The sequence below is a fragment of the Archocentrus centrarchus genome, chromosome 5 (assembly GCF_007364275.1).
Source record: "Archocentrus centrarchus isolate MPI-CPG fArcCen1 chromosome 5, fArcCen1, whole genome shotgun sequence".
Taxonomy (NCBI): domain Eukaryota; kingdom Metazoa; phylum Chordata; class Actinopteri; order Cichliformes; family Cichlidae; genus Archocentrus; species Archocentrus centrarchus.
Window position 1 is genome coordinate 31,622,368 of NC_044350.1, and position 20,181 is coordinate 31,642,548.

At 40.3% G+C, this 20,181-nt stretch overlaps 1 protein-coding gene across 1 annotated transcript in view; it reads left to right on the forward strand.

The window, feature by feature from the left end:
* Positions 1–20,181, forward strand: part of cenpp (centromere protein P) — a 114,448-nt gene that overhangs the window by 33,830 nt on the left and 60,437 nt on the right.

A 20,181-nucleotide genomic window follows, 5' to 3' on the forward strand; every position in this document is an offset into this window, starting at 1 on the left:
GCTCTTGTCTCAGCACGAGATTAACTGTCGGCTTCCTCCCAAATAAAACACCTTAGAGTACCATGGAAGAAGGGTTTCAGGTAAAAAGATTGTCTGGCCAGGTGGCCTGTGATGATGTGTATTTTTAAAACAGAAAGAAGCGGTTGGTTTATACACCTGTTAACATACTAAAATCCAAATTCCAATAGAATATGGAATTTCTATAAAAAATACATTTAAGACTTAGAGTTGAGTTAGTGATACACCAAAGTGTTCCCGTGCCGGGGTGTCCTGAGTCTGCCCTGAGTTCAGCTCCCATTTGGAAATGCACAAAACACCTCATGTAGGCATACAGAACGTGTCCTAGCCAGATATCTGAAACACCTCAACTGGAGGAATAGTAGAGGTTATTTAATGGAAAATTAAAGAATACTGAACTTCTAAATATACGGTGATTATTGTGTAATTGCGTCTTCCAACAAAACAACAACAACAAAAAAGCATTCTTGTAAACTTATAACTAACCAATTTTAAAAAAGTCATAGGAGCGGGTGCCAGTTTGAAGGCTGTTACTCATTTTTTTATATGTAAAGTAACATCAGACTTTGTACCAAACAACTTTGTAAAGTAAAAATGTTTATTTAATGAAACTATTTCACACTAGTCTTCTTTCACCTCAGTGTCAGCCTTCTCTGCGTTTTTGCTGTCGTCTGTGGTCACGCTCGTTTCTCCTTTCCCTGCTCTAGCTGAGAGTGCCTCCTTAAACGTACATGGTGCATGTAGAGAGGAGCTGATAAGAGACAGGTGGAGTTGTTTTGTTTGTCATTTTATAGACAGAATAACTTGTGTTGTCAAGGCCAATAATGATCTTTATCTTAACCAGGTCTTAAGATGTCTGCTATTATAGTTTTTGTTCTTTCTTTTCTGTTCCCCAAAACATGTTAACAGTGCAATCAAAGCTTCCCAATAAGTGTCACACGCTGTAAGTCAAGTCATCCAGCCTGAGGAGCTCGAAGCTGTAAGTGTAGCAGGTGTGAAATACCTCCACGCTGCTGTTACTTTGCTTTGCTGTTGGCTTCCTCCATGATGTGTTAGCTGTCCTGCTAGCAGCTGGTGCACTGTGGCTGATGCCTGTCATAGTGAACACAGAACAACATGAAATTTAATACCTGCTTTTGCTTTTTAACCTTTTAACACTGAACGTGTCTTCAACGACAAAATGTATTTAAAATATCCCGCCGTTCATGGACTTCGAGCAATAATTACCGTAATAACCCTATGTTGAGCATGAAGCGCAATTTCTCAGCTTTCAGAAACCATTTGAATTTTTCTGATAGGACAAACGGTCGCGTAATTACTTTAATGGAAAGTATGTTTGATCAGATGTCTCAACGGTGATATGCTCAGCGTTAAACGCAGGTAACAGGTGTATTGGAGGCGATGGCCTTGTGTCAAAGGGTTAAGTCTGAATCCAAATATTGGATTGGTGCAGCCCTCTAATTAATTTCCACATCAAACCCCATTACGGACCTTAAGAGTGAGATGTAGTCTGAGCAGATAGCTGATTACTGCTCCTGAAGCTAAATGTGGTGGCTCAACAGCCTGAGAAGCATCTAAGAGTCACATGGATATGGTGAAGTTGCAGCTATTGTAACTGTTACTGACAAAGATATGCACAAGTTATCAACTTGTGCATATCTTTGCATTTTTACTCCCTCTATGGAGACATTTTGGCAAGTTAAGCTCTTTTGTTCTTTCTGATAAAAATCTTTTATTTTCTCTGTACTGCATTGTGTCAGCAGTCATATTGTCTTGAAGATAGAATTCTGTTGGTACTGGACAACAGACTGCTCTAATTAAACTGTCAGCTGGGACATAACGGTTTGGACTAAACCAGTATGAGGCATATGGAGAGTATTACTGACTCAGTGGGTTCCAGTGTGCAGTGGTATTGGATAGATGTTCCCTGTTCTCTGATGACTAATGGATTTGTTATCCCAGCATTCCTTGAATTTTCCTTCTCCCAGACAGAAACTGAGGGAAAGTTTAGCAGTAACTCAAAAGTGATCTATGCTGTCTTTAAATCTGTTTAAATACATAATGCATGTAGTTCACAATCAAGTTGCTGGTTACCCTTGTAGCCCCCCTGGTGTTTAGCTATTCAGGACCATCTTTTATCAGTAAGATCTGACTTACAACCATGGGTGGCCTGAATCCTGCTGAGAGGGATGTCAGAGGAAGCTCATTGCTGATATGTGTTTTTCAGGTACCATACATCATTGGTGGACCTGCAGCTGCTGAAAATGTGCTAATGTCTCTTAGCCCAAAATACCTCAGAGATACATACAATGGTCAGCAGTCTTCGTTCTTTGCCCCAGTGTGATCATAATTTTCACTCACCTAAAATATGGATTAAAACATGGCTATCAATTAAGTTTCTGTTAACCCTGACTAGTTTTAATGAGAAGCACTAAAAATGTTCAACGTCCCCAAAAACCAATCAGTACCACAGCTGGGTGGCTGACAGTCTTCAACTCATCCTCCCTTCCTTCCTTCCTTCCTTCTTTCCTTCCTTCCTCTGAGTTAACAGGTTCTGGATCACGGGGTCAGTAGTCTAAGCAGTAAAGCCATCTCCTCCAGCTCTTCTGCTGGGACATCTTGGTGATTCCAAGTCAACCAAGAGACACAACCTCCCCAGGGACTCCCAGTTGGACATACCTGAAATGCCTCACCTAGGACTTGTACAGTAGGCATCGTGGTGAGATGCTAAAAGTGGTTCCTTGGAGCAGCTAGTAAACCAATAACATCTGCTCCCTCACCCACATTTATTAATTATGTGGGGGGTTAAAAATAACATCTGCCAGGTTGTGGCATTCACATTCCCCAATAGCCTAACTACCTTCAGTAAATTATGATTTCTAATTAATAATGACATAAATAACCTAGCATTTACAGGATATTGAACATTTTAACCACATTGTTTTATTTTGAAATAATAAAAACAAACTTTGAGACAAGCACTCAACCAGTGAGGCAGAGTACCCGCCTATGTTCATCTCAATTTAATACCTGCTCACATCATTTGTGCTGGCTAACTTTTTTTTTTTCATTGCATGACACAGAGCTTAAAGACTGTAAAACACAAAGATTTATTTGTTTCCCTGGAACAGGGTTTGGTATAAACAACAAAAGAAGAAATGCTGGGAAAAAAAAAATATGATCAGCTGTTAGCCAAATTGTTATTTTAAACATTGTTAGCAGCTCAGACTTTAACAGTCAATGCATTGCTAATACAGATGAATCAGTCCTTAATTGAAGTTGACGAAGACTTATTCCTTTTGGTTTACTAATGTAACAAAATATTATAGCTGTTAGTTTTGGAGATCCTTGTTTGTTTACAGTATTTTCATTTTGCTCCAGCTTTAAGGCAGTCCGACGTGCAGGATTGTGTGCAGCCTGTTAAAATGGTATGCTGTTTTTTTCTTTCTATGATTCGTTCCTTGGATGAATCATAGACACACATCCAGCAATACAGTAGCCTATGCTCCTTTCTCCCTACAGTTACAGTTCATCTGTTCATATATATTGCTTGCGGTAAAAGTTGTTGCATTTTTCATGTGTTTTTGGAGGCAGGGGAATTCTGGGAAGTTCCCATGTTAATGTAATTATATCTGTTTAATAGGGCATTGTGGTCTTCAGTGCTTCCTTCTGTGCTAATTGTGATGAGGAGAATGCGACTGTCTCCTCAGCAGTAGACTCCATCTGGATAAAATCTCTTTTTATTGGACTAGTCTTCAAAAGCTCTGGCTTTAAAAATGCTACTGGCTAAAATAACAGTGTGTGATTCTGGCTATGGCCGCCTGCCTCTATATTTTTCTATCTGTTTCTCTCATTTCTGCTCTCTTGTCTGTCCTTGTGCCTTTGCTATGCTACTGCATACCCTTATCACAATTGTTAAAGTAGTTTTGTATATAATATTATTGTAAAAAACTTAAATTCTTCTACTCTTAAAAATCAGCAAAAGACCAATTTGACTACAGTTTTTGTTTGTTTTGTTTTTTCCAAATATTTTATTTCCATGCACTTTGGTTTAAAATATCAGTGTATGCTATCCTTTTAAGCTCTTTCACTCATATCAAATTTGAATCAGCAGATAAAAGTCATGGATTTTGAACTGAGGCTGTATCATTCTTTACTGTCAGAAAAAGCAGGATCTAAGGGACCCCTGGTCAGTATTCATGCTCTCTTCAAGGACACAAAACAACCTCCGAATAACCAAAGAAAATCAATGTGTGCTGGATAGTGAGCCTTTGCAAGCGAGGCAACATGCAACATTCACATAAATCTCACTGTGTCACATGCTGTGAAATAACTGTCTTAAACTTAAACTTAAAGTTTTAAATAATTGAATAATTTTAAATTGGCTAGCATGTGTTACTATGCCAGTTAAGCTAGCTGACTACTGAGCTGGTTCATGCTGGAAATATCTTCCAGCACAACTTACATGTTTAAGGAGCTCAGCAAATTTGAATTAATAACCCACATTCAAAACACCAGACTAGTGTAAAACAAAACTCCATCGTCCAGGTAAGATTGGAGAGCTCACAAATAGCTCGTTCTTCAGTTACAACCATTAGCCGTTCCACACACCATAAAGTCAGTCTATCACCCTCTAAAATCTACAAAACAAAAAATTTACTTATTGCCGTTCTATGTACAACAGAAGTAACCACAGCTCTGCAAAATCAAACATACACCACAGTAGGGGTGTGCAATATATATCGTCTATGATAATATCTTAATTGCCATGTTAACGACGTGCGAGCTGACGTTATCGAGTATGCTAATGACTGGGGGAAAAAAACAACAATCAAATCGGTTCACTGCTTTATGCTTTAGTAGGCTGCTGCGTGTGTGCGTTGAGAGTGCCCATACTGTGCGCTATCATAGCCGCCTAAACAGCACACCTAAAGCTGGAAACGAGTGAACACACTGCGCCAGGGGAAGAAATTCAGACATCGCCAGCCTTGCAGTCTTCCGCCTTAGATTTAATTCCTAGGCGAGGAGGTGGTTTGGATTTGAAAAGACTGACATTGATCAAAAGACGGCAATTTGCAGACTTTGTAAGAAAGTGGATAGTTCGACAACTAACCCGTTCCATCATCGAGTGTGAGGAACCTGAAAAGTTTTCGGAACCCGCTGTCCAAGACAAACCTAAATTAGTTAAGGTGTCTGGCAAAACACACACTCAGCAAACTTTAGCCCCCCCTTGACCCCGACTAGCAGGATAAAGAGGAAGATAATGGATGGGTGTTAATTTCCTTTAAGTTAAAGTGTTACAATCACTGCGTCATAACCTAGCAACGTTCTCGGAGCTCACCTGTTTGGAGCCTCAGATAACACACTGAAGTGGATAATACCAAAAGTGGGTTTCTAATCAGATGGTGTGTATTTTCTGTGATATTTTTATTTATTTATTTATTTTGCTATAATGTAGAGGGAATCCCCCTTGACAGCCTCTTTTTAAATTTTTTTTCATTCTGTCAAGTCTTCCATATTGAGCGATTGCTTTTGAAAAACTCGCCGAAGTTAACGTGTCAAAAACACTGTTTTAAGTCTTATAGTTTGCCACCTTGCACTTCTTTTACAAACATATTTTTAAATAACGCAAAATATCATTTATTATTGTTATCAACACAATTACAGAAATTATCAATATTATTTTTTGTCAATACTGCATGTTAGGGGTGATCAATATCTTAAAGATCCCTAAATAATCACATCATAAAAATAAGCTTAAGGGACAAGTCCATTCCAGACTTGATAACAGTCTGGAAACATCATTTTCCAAAGTATTTTTCCAAATTTGCTTGTATTCTCCTTTGAGCATCATTTGTCTTTTTTTTTTTTTCCAGCGCTGTCTCAAATGTTTTTATTGCTCCTTCAGTATCTAGAAGCTGTATCAAACTGATTTACCCATGCTGTGCCAATCAAACGTTCTGTTACATTCCATTTTCTATTCAGCTCAGCTCAGTTTCTCAGTGAAGTCTTGTGTACTAACTCGAGCTGAAAACACGACTGCGTTTTCTTTTTTGAGGTGATCGCCCCTTGTCACACTGTACGACCAGGACATGCAGGTGAACTGAATCTTTGCATTGCTTCTGAGTTTCTGCACCCAGTCTGGTTGAAATCTGGCTCCTAGGTTTAGTACAGAAATATCTTTTCTTCTTCAGGCAGCACAGGTTTCCTTTGCTTTTCCCTTGTGGTTGAAGAACTTCATTATTAACATTGTTTGCCGGGCGTTTGTCCTTCCTTAGCCCAACCTAATACACACTCTCCACAAAAATATGGAGAACAACAACTGTCACCCTTTATTCCAAAAAAGAGCTGGGGTCTGATAAACCAGCTCGCGCCAACAGGTTTACAACCTAAAGGTTGTTCAGTTGTGATCTTTACTCTAAATCCATCCATCTATCTGCCTGCCCATCCATCCATCTATCCGCCCGCCCATCCATCCATCCATCTGCCCACCCACCCAGCCATCCATCCATCCATGCAACCATGCATCCTTTCATGGACTCCTCCTGGTAGGACACACCCAGAACACCTCACCTAGGAGGCAGCCAGGCTTCTTCCAAAGTTCTATTCCTTGTCTCCAATGCACTTAATTCAATTTGTAGTGAAACGACATCCTTAGCCACAGATAATTTCGGCCTGTGACAGCCATTCAAAGCAGTCCCTTATCCAGTTTGGAGAAAAACCTGGACTTTGTGGTTTTTATTGCTATAGTATAGTACCCATTTTCAAACCTCCTTCATTGTTTTTTTTGTTTTTTGGCTATAATGTTAGCACCAAAGTTAGCTAGCTTCAGCTTCTTCCTTGTTTTCCTTGCTTTCCTTGCTTATCATGTAAAGCATGTGTTTTAAGTCCCTGCCGTATCTAGAATATTCCTTGGTAGTTGAAGATTAAATGCTCATTAGTTTGAGAAACATAGAACAAAGTGAGATTAGTGTTAGTGTTTATGCCCTTACTTAAGAACAAAACCGACTCGAGTTTCTTTGCATGTACTGCTGGGAATATCAGCATCAAAGAACAGTAATGATGTTAAATGTTTTCAAATGATTGTAAGGCAAAAAAAAAAAAAATCACTTAAACACAAGTTTGGAATCCAGAACATAATGATTTTTCATTACTTTGTAAATCAGATTTAAGTGGTTTTACTTTTATACTTTTGACTACTGTGATGCTTCTTAGTTAGATTTATACACCCATCTGATTTTTTTTCCCTTCATCTCACACACGTACACTCTGTCGCACACATTCATCATAAGCCAGATTTTTCCACTCCAGAGCCAGACAGCAACTGGCTCGTCGTCCTTGTTGCTCATTTTTCATGTCAGTCTTTTCCCTGCAGAGAGCATCACTGCTGGGATTCTCTCACATGAACAAACAGGCCTTTCAGTCTTCGCCTCTAAACATTTTAATTTCACTGGCCTCGTTTAGCCTTGGCTCTGCTCTGGATGAGTTGCTGGTGTATGTTTCTGTTTTGTGTGAATGTCTGCATGTTTTTTGGACAGTAAATGTGTGTTGAGTGAGGCATGACAGCCTAAATATCCAATTTTCTCCAACCTTTGAGAGTCTGTTGCTGTGATTTTTACCATCATGAAGCTTTTGATTCATTCCTGAAAGCGTCTACAGCAGTTTGTGGAGACTGTGCCTCATTAGCTGTTTGGGTTTGCTGGAAAGGTTTGCCGTGCACTAGAACAGCTCTCACTGGATGAGCTTCTTTAATATACTGAATAATTGTCAGTCATGGTAATGTTTGGATGCTTGGCCTTTTTAAAAAAGTACAATTAGGGACTATAAACGAGGTATCATGAAAAGAAAAATGCATCACCAGCATGTCAACACTAATCTAGATAATTGTGACATGACTGTTGATGTGTGAAGACAGTGCATCCACACAATAAAGACATTGTAGTCATTGTAGAGAAAATATATTCATTACTATATATATATATATATAAAAAGGGGTGGGACTTTAACATGTTAATTTTGATTAATTACGGGGAAAATAATGAATTAAAAATTTTAACGCATTTTAATCGCACTTTGCACCGTGGAACGTTTCTCAGTGCACGAGTTCCAGATCCGGCCTTTGCGGTAGCCTTCATATCAGTGTCGCCTGCCCTCACCTCTGTGTAGTTCATGTCACTTAGCAACTGAGAGTGCAAAGCACAGCTGTGTAAAAGCAGCTGGTTAAACGGAGAACGAATTTTTCTCCTTTTTGTGGTTTAATTTTAAGTCTTTAATTCAAAATAAGCTGTTAAAACAAACATAACACATTTCAACATCAAGGAATACAGCTGAGCTAATGATTAATTTCCAACTATATTAAGTGAGACATTAATGTTGACTAAAACTATCCAGTTATGATGCTTAACTTTAATTTCAGGAGTTTGCTTATCACAGGAGCACTTCCACCCTTCGTTGGTCTGTGTAGTAGACTGGTGGGAAAATAACAAAATTTTGAAGTTTAAGCTTATGTATATTGATTTATTCATCAACCAAACTTAAATTAATATTTATCATGTTAAATATTTAAAGGCGATTAAAATGTGATTAATTAATTACAAAGCTTCTAATTAATTAAATTTTTTTTATATATATATATTAAATAATTTTATATATATTATATATAATAATTAAAAAGGCCCCAGTCATACGGGCCTAGAGTCTGGTTGGCAGTTATCACCAATAGCGAGGGTAGAAATGAATATTTTCCAACTGGTTAGCAAGTAGTTGCTGACAATTGCTGTGAAATCATTTGCTAAAGCCTCATTGACAAAGGTTAGGAGACTAGTTAGTGATCCCTTGGCAACCACCACTTGCTCGGGAAAAGTGTGTATTCCCCAACCAATTGATGAGTGGTTGCTGGAGATTGATGGCAGCTGCTAGCATTTCAAAGGTATTCTGTGCTGCACTGAAAACCCTCCCGGCGGTTGTCTTGGATGCTAGCAGTTTGCTGTGGTCACCAATAGTCTGCATGGCAGACACCAATATGTCACCAAACATTCACAAACTACTTATACAACAGTGATAAATGTGTTATGCAAACTGGAAACAAAGACTGTTCACCTTCAAAGTAAAAATCGTGCCATTTAAAACATGTTGGTTGCAGTGTTAAGATACTTAGACTTTGAAGGTAAATGCTCTCTGTGTCTGGTTTGCGTTGCACATTTTCAGGTTTTACTGGTAAATGAGTAAAAGGCGAGCATTTGCAAACAAGTCAGCATCTTCCATGCAAACTGTGAGCAGCCACGGCAATCTGCTAGCAATTAAAGCAATCACATGGAGATTTCTGGTGCAATGGACTTCACCTGGCAACAGCCAGGAAACTCCAGAAACCACTCACCAACCAGTCAGGGAATATACATGTTTCTCTAGGAACTGGAAGTTGCTGACCATTCAGAAATCCTACAAACTGGTCTAAGGATGATATCACTTAACAGGTCCAGAATATAAATTTGTATCTGTATAATTCTGAAATGCTAACAAATCCAGATGTCCCGTAATTCAACCAGAAAATCTGTCAAAAGTGGAACCAGGAAACATGAGCCAACTATGTTAGGGTTCACATAAGTTTCAGATGTGTGATGGCTGACACATCACTCTAGTTGTTATTGTAGTAAAGGGCCTGAGGCAGGGCAGAACCTGGACAGCTACCCGTCCATGACATCTAAAGATTTTTATTTGTTTTTTTAAATGAAATATTAATTGTTGTCTGTGGTATTTAGTAGACATCTAGATTCAGCTGCACAAAACACAAAATTTAACAACTATCCACTATAGACTTTTGTCAGCTTTATGCCCCATTTACACAACAACGTTTCCAGTGGAAACAGTGTCGTTTTGATGCGTTTCGGCCTCCCGTTCACATGGAGACATTTCAGAAACGATCTGCGTTTACACGGGGATGGCAGAGATGATGAAAACACTGTAGTTCCCACTGCCAGGGCACAAGTTGGCAGTGTGTTTTTTTGCAAAGCTTGTTTACGCAACACACACATGTGTGGAGGGACTCAGTGGGATGCGTGGCAAAGATTTGTTCATTATTTAATAAAGGGTCAATGTGAGAAGCTTTGTGTGGACCAGGGTTATAATAGTTTTGGATTTTACATTATAGTTTAGTTTTAGTTAGTTTTTACTTTTTTTTCTCTAATTCAGTTAGTTTTAATTAGTTTTCAGAGTGGTTTTGCTCGTTTTTATTTGTTTTTATTTTTGGTTTTATGCTTAGTTTTAGTTAGTTCCAGTATTAGTTTTAGTATTTTCATACTTAATCAGGTACCCTTTAAAGAAATAAATTCAGCAACCAACTGTTCACAGACAGCAGAACTACATGCTAAATGTGTGTAATATTAAGGACACACATGAACATCAACAGGGAGAAACTGCAAACAATATGAACTCCAAAACTCGATAAATTCTACAATAAACTCTACAATAAAGTTCAGCCTCAGTGCAGCAGATTAACAACAGCTACATGTGGTGTTTGACAAAAACAAACTCCTTGAAGGAGTCAAAGCTCAAATCCAGCTGCATCCTGATGTTCTCACCACCTGATGCTGCTTCTGTTTTGGAGCTAGCTTGGTTAGATGCTCGCTGATTAGACTTGCAGGGACTTTGCGGCCTATGTAGCCTACGGAAGTGTCCGACCTCATGTCCGCATTTATGCATGTATAGCTGGATTGCGTGTGTTAATTACCTTGTGGTTGTGTGCTGGGGGTTTTTTGGTCCTTGCTCTTTGTGCTCAGTTTTTAGGGTGCAAACATATTTGTCCCTGTTTTTTCACTTTCTTCATTCCTTCACGTCCATTCCCATAGTTTCAGCAGCTCCCTCCAGGAATTTGCTGACATTTGTGAGTCCTTATATTGATGCTTTGATTATTAGTCCTGATTGTTATTATCTGACTGATAAAGTAGCCGGAAACGCACAAGGACTAAACACAACGTTGTGGGCTGCGTTGACCCGACGAGTAGTCACGTTTCTCTGGAGGTGCAGGCCGGGTTGCCTTGTAGGATGAGAGCGGTTTCCGTAGCTGCCTTGTGTGCGCTTCTCAGGTCTACTTTGATGTTGGTGTTTTTTTTCCTGACTAAGAAGTGTTCCGTACATCATCCACAACATCATCCACAACAAGACACTCGCTGCTATCTGTGCTATCATAGTAAAAAAAAAAAAAAAACAACACCACATGGGACTCTCTGAGGAGCAGCGCGGTGTGCGCACGCACGCACATGCGCACCCATTTGCCCGACGGCGTTCCGAGCTTAAACTCGGAGAGAGGAAAAAAATGATTTCATATCAATCCACAAGACTTTTGAAAAAATAACAATATCTATAATTTCAGTTAGTTTTAGTTAGTTTTGTAAACTCACAATTCAGTTTTAGTTAGTTGTCGTTTCTTCCTTTTAATTTTAGTTTTTATTTATTTCAGTTAACGACAATGTTTTTTCAATTTCAGTTTTCGTTATTTCGTTCGTTTTCGTTAACTATAATAACCCTGGTGTGGACTGACGATGAGATTGGATTGCTGCTGCACACAATGCTAAATTATAAAACTGCAAAAACACAGGAAAATATTGAAGGGAATGTGCCAACCGAAGTACGCATATTTTTAAGTTAAAGTTTAAGTTAAGTTCAAAAGACTGAGCAGCACAAGAACTAATGAATCCGCCATTGCAATTGTTGCTCTTTTAGTGTATGCGTGGAAAACTGTGGCGGTCGCAACCATAGTGCGCATGTGCGAGTGGTCCCATTTCCAAAAAGCATCATATTTGTGCATTTACATGAAGACAGAGGCCAGAGCGTTTCTGAAACGCTCCACTCTGGACCCCGTTTCCAAAACGCATAGTTTTCACTCCATTCTCGTTTAAACAGAAGGCCAAAATGCATCAAAATGACACAGTTTTCATTTTGAAATGGTGTCGTGTAAACGGGGCCTTAATGAGCCAAGACACAAATGTTTGTGTGTCAGCATGCAGTTATATTGTTGTATTACACAGATACTGGTGCTGTGGTCCAAAACACTGAGATTTTAAAAAAATACAATTTACTCTCTTTGGAAGCATTGATTTTTGGTGTCAGAAATCAAAGTGGGGCAAAAGTGTAGAGGAAAAGTTGTTTTTAAAATAAAACTGCTTTCTCTCGCTTTCCTTTTCAAGCACAGTCCCACATGAAGTCCAATTTGATCTCAAATGGGCCAGACCAATAAATTCATTGCATAGTGTCAGCAAAACTCCTTGGTTTAACCATCTTGCTGTGATGTGATATGTCATATCATGGGTAAAAGCTAAAACTGGCAATGAATTTAAAAGTTCGGACAACCATTCTTATGACATTATCCAGCAGTCCAATAATTTTGCATTCCCCCTTTGCAAGTTTCACTTGTCATGATCAATGAATAACACCATGGGTCTTGTTTGCTTGGTTTTAAGCTGCTTTATTGTCAAGAATAAAGACCAGATGGTTGGAAACATGTTGAAAACCCCACTGAGACAAATTTATTTGGAACAGAATAAAAGATGAATTGTAAAATTATTACATGAACTGTTTAGCAACATATCATGGGCCTCGTGACAGTGAATTTGTATATTGGATAAATGGGGTCTTCTTATTGTCTTTCTCTGGACGGATTTATCGGCAGCTGCTGGCAAGAACATTGAGATTGAAAAATAAGTGGAAAAGGTGTGAGTTGTTGGGTAGATTTGGGGTGTAAATCTTTCAAATATTGGAACATGAGCTTTGAAAATGAAATGCTTTTTTTTTTTATTTATTCAATGTAAGCTCTGTGAACCCGAGCTCCCTCCAACCATCCTCTGTCTCTGTTGTTGGTTTCTAACCAACTTCTTCCAGTGTTAGCATGACCATTCACTTTATTCTCTTAAGGTTTTATGAGTATGGTGATATTTTAGATAAAATACACTGCTCAAAAAAATAAAGGGAATGCTCAAATAACACATCCTGGATCTGAATGAATGAAATATTCTCATTGAATACTGTGTTCTGTACAAAGATGAATGTGCTGACAACAAAATCACACAAAAATCATCAATGGAAATCAAATTTATTAACCAATGGAGGCCTGGATTTGGAGTCACACACAAAATTAAAGTGGAAAAACACACTACAGGCTGATCCAATTTTGACGTAATGTCCTTAAAACAAGTCAAAATGAGGCTCAGTATTGTGTGTGGCCTCCACGTGCCTGTATGACCTCCCTACAACACCTGGGCATGCTCCTGATGAGGTGGCGGATGGTCTCCTGAGGGATCTCCTCCCAGACCTGGACTAAAGCATCCGCCAACTCCTGGACAGTCTGTGGTGGATGGAGCAAGACATGATGTCCCAGATGTGCTCAATCGGATTCAGGTCTGAGGAACGGGCGGGCCAGTCCATAGCTTCAATGCCTTCATCTTGCAGGAACTGCTGACACACTCCTGCCACATGAGGTCTAGCATTGTCCTGCATTAGGAGGAACCCAGGGCCAACCGCACCAGCATATAGTCTCACAAGGGGTCTGGGGATCTCATCTCTGTTCCTAATGGCAGTCATGCTACCTCTGGCGAGCACAGGGAGGGCTGTGCAGCCCTCCAAAGAAATGCCACCCCACACCATTACTGAACCATTGCCAAACGGGTCATGCTGAAGAATGTTGCAGGCAGCAGATCCCTCTCCACGACATCTCCAGACTCTGTCACATCTGTCACATGTGCTCAGTGTGAACCTGCTTTCATCTGTGAAGAGCACAGGGCGCCAGTGGCGAATTTGCCAATCCTGGTGTTCTCTGGCAAATGCCAAGCGTCCTGCACGGTGTTAGAGTGTGAGCACAACCCCCATCTGTGGACTTCGGGCCCTCATACCATCCTCATGGAGTCGGTTTCTAACAGTTTGTGCAGACACATGCACATTTGTGGCCTGCTGGAGGTCATTTTGCAGGGCTCTGGCAGTGCTCCTCCTCTTTCTCCTTGCACAAAGGCGGAGGTAGCGGTCCTGCTGCTGGGTTGTTGCCCTCCTACGGCCTCCTCCACATCTCCTGGTGTACTGGCCTGTCTCCTGGTAGCGCCTCCAGCCTCTGGACACTATGCTAACAGACACAGCAAACCTTCTTGCCACAGCTCGCATTGATGTGGGGTGTAGAGTCCGTCTCATACTACCACGAGTGTGAAAGCACTACCAACATTCAAAGGTGACCAAATCAGCAGCCAGAAAGCATAGGTACTGAGAAGTGGTCTGTGGTCCCCACCTGCAGAACCACACCTTTATTGAGTGTGTCTTGCTAATTGCCAATAATTTCTACCTGTTGTCTATTCCATTTGCACAACAGCATGTGAAATTGATTGTCAATCAGTGTTGCTTCCTAAGTGGACAGTTTGATTTCACAGAAGTTTGATTTACTTGGAGTTATATTGTGTTGTTTAAGTGTTCCCTTTATTTTTTTGAGCAGTGTATAAAATGTGCATGCTGATACTTGTTGGCACTGTCCCTGTTAAGCCATTGCATCAAAAGTCACCTACAGCTGAACACTGAGGCTGAGACAAAACTATAGTATTTATTGGTGTCCCATGATGCTATTTGACAAACAGTGAAGGCTGAAGAGGAGAAAAAGATAGAGGTGTGGAAATGTGATTTGAATTTGTTGTTTTTGGATTTAGAATACTTGAGAAAGCTGATTTATTTCCCCAGGCAGTGGATACATTTCTGAGAAGGAGATTTACAAGATTTACACCCCCACCCCCAAAAAATGGGAGGGGAGGGGGGGTGTTAAGCAATTTTTAAAGTTTTATGAGGAGGAACTACTAAAATTGGAATGGGAGTTAAAAAGACGAAAAAAGATGAGGTAGTTTGATATTTTTTGTGAGTGTCGTATCATCAATTCTGGCAGAGGTAGGTGATTGGAAAAAGTAATTAGCAGAATCTGAGTAAGAGAGGTCCAATGATGAGGCTGAGCAGTGAAGGATGGACTTTTTGTGGACACAAGGATACCAAATACATTGTGGCCATTATATGAAAAACCCAACAAAACCAAGAACACAAACAGCTCAGAAAGAATGAAAACATGCAATTTTGGAAAACACAACTATTTCATAAATCACAACACAATTTCAGAAAGCAATCTGAAAAAGAAAATCACAACAAACTTAAATGTGTTTAAAAAAATGCTTCAGAAAACAAAACCAAACAAGGAATAAAACAAAAAATTAACATTACGACATTTTGGAAAACAAAACAAGAAAAAAATGTTTCAGAAATGTTACATTTCAGAACAGAACAAAACAAAACACAAGGGAGCACAAGAGCCCAAACAGTTCAGGGGACCGCCCAGGCCAAGGAGCCAGACCCAAGGGCTGGGGAACACCAAGGAATTGAGGCAGATCAGGAGGCCGACCCCAGTGTCAGCGGTGGCGGCGAAGCAGGACAGGAAGCCAGCCGTGATCCCAGCAGCAGCAGCTGACTCTGGAGTTTCTGGTTGGGGAGCTGCTGCAGCTGACTCTGGAGTCTCTCTGTGTGGAAGAAGGTGTGGAGTGGTGACCAGAAAATCCTTCACCAACCCATGCAAGGTATTCAACAGCCATGGAAAGCTATCGACCAGTCTTTGAAGCTTGGCTGTAATAGCTTCCTGCTCGTCCTCACACAGGTCAGATAACAGTTCATAACACAACGTGTCCACTCTATGAATTACTGTTTTCCTCACCTCTTCTGAGAGGGAGAGAGCAGCAGAGTTCATAACATGATGGTATGAAACCGTTTCAGTGGGAACAACTTTAACTTCGCTGACCACAGTTTCACCAAACACATAGTTTTTTCAAAACCCTCAGCGAAAAGGCGGTGTCACTCACTGTGTCAGCAGGCTGGGGCTGCTGATCTCGGCGCTGAGAGTCTCACTTCCGCTCCAATGGCGCAGGCTGTTGTGGCAGTGATGGCGTGGAAATCCGTGGCGATGAAGCAGAAATCTGCAGCTGCAGCGTGGACGCGCCATAGTTTCCCATGATGCAGTCAAACAATTCCGGCGGCGTGAAACCGCGTGGCTCTGCGGAAAACTCTCTGCTGCTGCCGAGAACTCTTCTTTCTCCGTCGTTGCGCTGACTGCAGAGGAGAAGAGGGGCTAGCGAGCAAAGAGGCTGGTGAGTGAGCGGCTGGATTGAGGAAAAGCCCACCCACTCTGACTTCCTGCAGCTTTGATGGGGGAGATGATGGCATTCCACCAGGCAGGTCCCCCCAAAACCAGTCAGGTGCCGCTATACATCTCAGAGTCCGCAAGGTCCATTCTGGTTGCATCCTTCTGTCATGTAATGCTGCCTGCCAGACAGGATGAGGACCCCAGTGCAGGACTCAAGACTCGGGAGTAACACAAAACACAGCTTTATTACTGGAAAACACAAGGGGACTGAACTGGGCAGAGCCAGCAGCAAAAACTAGTTAACAGAATCAGGGAGGGAAAAACACACAGCAGAGCATACTGATGACCAGGACAATGACGAGGACGTGACAACAAACGGGAAAACTCAGGACTTAAATACATGAGGGCTGATGAGGGAAGTAGACACATCTGGGAAACACAGGTGAACAACATAATACCAATGACACAAAAGGAAAACACAGTTCAAAACTAATTACAAATAAGAACGCTGGGTCAAAGGACCCAGGACCATGACGCATGTATATTTCCAAAAATAAAACTGTAAAGCAGGACACAAGACAACAAAAATGACCACAACAGAAAAACCAAGGACACAACAATATTTTAAAAACCAAAACTAAAACATTTCCCAAAACTTCGACAAACACACCACCAAATCATAAATGCAATATCAACACCGAGGTCACAGCAACATTTTGGAAAACAAAACTGCAAAACACAAAGTTTCAGAAATGAAACATTTCAGAAAACTGTTTTCAAAAACATCAGCAAGGAGACGGCTACATTTCAAGCGAAACAGGAAAACACAACCATTTAGAAATGTGACATTTTGGACCGCAAAAAAATAACACAACCAAACCAAAACATCATTTCATACAACAGAAAATGGTATTTAAGGGCACTAGGGTGGCTAAGGGCGTGAGCAGGCGACTATGTATGCCGCGTGGCAGAGCGGTCGGAGCAGGTTCGAGTCCCGGTCTGTCGCTATTTTATACCTTTTTGCCTCACCTTCTCGACTAGGTTTGTAAATGAAATTGGGGGGAAACATGGACTACCTGAACCCTGTAATTATGCAATCATGTGACAGTCATTTTACAAAAGAGTGATAAGGATGCTAATTGTTGTTAGCAAAAATTAACTGTACCATGCAAATAAAAGGAAAATTACAAAGCATTTCAAGTAAACATAAGACTTGTACTTTGAGATGGGCTGCAACTAAACTGGAACCTAACAACTTGACCCCTGTTTAGACGTGTGGAGCATCATATCATTCATTTGTTTTTCTTTCTTTCCACCTTCAACAGACAATGAAAAGCTAGTAAGCTCATAACTAAAGGAGAAAGTAGAAGATTCAAAAGGAGATGATAAAAATAAAACTGAAGCCAGAGAATAGAGGAGTAACAGTAGAGGGTGAAGAGAGGTAAAAGCCTTGACGTTAGGAGTGTGTGTGTGTGTGTGTGTGTGTGTGTGTGTGTGTGTGTGTGTGTGTGTGTGTGTGTGTGTGTGTGTGACTGTGAGACGTGGCAGAACAAGGCCTAGCCAAATGGCAGATCTGTTCCATATGTTTCCTGGAGACGGAGAGAGAAAGAGAGAGAGGCAGTTCCCCTCCACCCCACTCACAACACTCAGAGACTTCATTTAAAAAGACAAAACAGACCAGAAGCAGACCATCCACAGCCCTACTGTACTTCAGCTCAGGCTCACTTTCTTTTACCTCTAGATATCAGTTTCAGGTAAAGATGGACCTGACGAATGCACCCGGCAGGTGTTAGGTTTCCAGGAGTCTGCAGGAGCAGTTGCTTCTTGACCTCTCAGAGAGGCTGAGAGGACAAAGAAAATGTCATGTTTTTCCACTCTGGTTTCATCACATTTATCGTTGCCACAGTTGCACAGTTATGTGAAAAAGAACATACACCCCCTTTCAATTCAGTTATCAGGACAAAATAAAAGTACCATCTTAGGTTTGCAAAGTTGCATCTGAGCAAATGACAAGCCTTCTGGAATAATGTCCTTATTCCAGTGATAAGACCTTAAGAGAGCTGTGCATAAACAAATACCCACAAACCTCAATGAACTAAAGCAACACTGAATGAAGAGTGGGCCAGAATTTGTCCACACTGATGTGAGAGACTTATAAAATCATAAAGAAAACGATTGCTTCAAGTTATTGCTATTGAAGGTGGTTCTACAAGCTATTGAATCATATGGTATACTTAGTTTTTCACATGCTGCGTCTACATTTTGTTTTTGTAAAATGAATAATTAATTGGTGTAATATGTCATCTGTTGTTGTTCATCTGAGGTGGTATTTAAATCATTTTCGAACCTACTACAGGCCAGATTGTTGTTGTTGTTGTTGTTGTTGTTGTTATTTCCTTAATTGGAATTCATTCATTCATTCATTTATTCATTCATTTATATAGCGCCTAACACAACTGACAAGGTGACCAAAGCACTTTACAAATATAGAATAAAATTAAATCAGTTACATAAAAATACAATAATATTACATCACAGAAGACAAAAATAAGATCGTTCCATTACATGGTATTAAAAGCCTGTTTAAACAAATAAGTCTTAAGTTTAGATTTAAAAATTTTCAGATCAGAAATAAGTCGGAAATCTAAAGGAAGGCTTTTCCACAGTCGGGGTGCGGCCACTGAAAAGGCCCGATCACCCCACTGCTTTAACCTGGTTCTCGGGACATCTAGTAAAAGACGATTAGAAGACCTCAAAGATCTCTCGTATACAGCAAAACTTAAAAGATCTGATAAGTACAGTGGGGCTAATCCATTCAACACTTTAAAAACAAACAACAACAAGAAAGTGTTTTTTTTTTTTTGTTTTTGTTTCCTGTTTCAAGAATGTATCTAGACTGAAGAACTTTTTGTTCAGCATAATCCATAATCAGTACCTTCCTAATTGTATTTTGAAACAATTTCCATGAAGTCCCAATACAATGCGCATTTTTAAATCACATCTCTTTCTCTTCATAAATGATCCATTGTTTTACTCAAGATGGATCCCTCACCAGTTTATATTCCCCATATAGCTTTGGTATGTTCCCTAGAAAGTCCAGCATTTGGTGAAATGACAATAAAAGTGTTCATAGCAAAAAAAGGAGACGCAGAACTGTGAATCAGGAAAAAAACAAAGTTTTCAAACTCAAAGTGAAGGAATAGCTGCTATAACCACCAAGAACATAAAGAAGAACTACAGCAAAACTCAGAATCTGGTCAAATACAAAGTAGTAAGGCAGTTAAATGCACACCTCACCCAGAGCCCATATGCTGTCAAGGGAAAGGCTCTCTGGGCTGGCCGTTTCCTCACGCTCAGCTTAAATATGTCTAGCACTGACGGTTGAGTGGAATCAGCTGCTCATTGGCTCTGCAGGAAGATGGGTGGTTGCTGAGACTGAGGAGAGAGCAACTCCCGCACAGCAAAACCACAAAAGGTTTGCTAGGGCTGTAACAAACATGAGTTGATTAACCTTTTGCGATGTTACCAATTCTGTAGTTCTGTGAGTGTTTTACCAGATTTCTACTGATTGTTTCAGCCCTACATTTTCTGTTTATCATCATTTCCAGCAGTGGCAGACAGCTGTTTTCGGCAAACAAGTTTTAGCAAACTCACTGCACACTTCCTGCCCAGTGCCACTGTGCACTTTGACTCTTGCTGGTGAAGGAAGCTGGACAGCAGCTAACAAGCCAGTCTTTAAGCTCAGACCACGTCAGAGCTTCAAGTTACTGTTGGTCTTAGATTGATCAGAAGTACACAAACTAATTATAAATACATGAGAATGTTCATTAAGTTAGCTAAAACTGCAAAATGTTATATGTACCAACTTCACGGAGTGAATATACTGTACGTCAGTGTTGTTTACAGCTTCTTCTGGTGCCACGAAGTGGTCTCAGTTATTGCAGATTTAAGCTTTTTTCCACTCAGTGGTGTAGATTTAGACACTCTTTGGCACAGTGTATAGTTTAAAGATGTCCTTATATCTC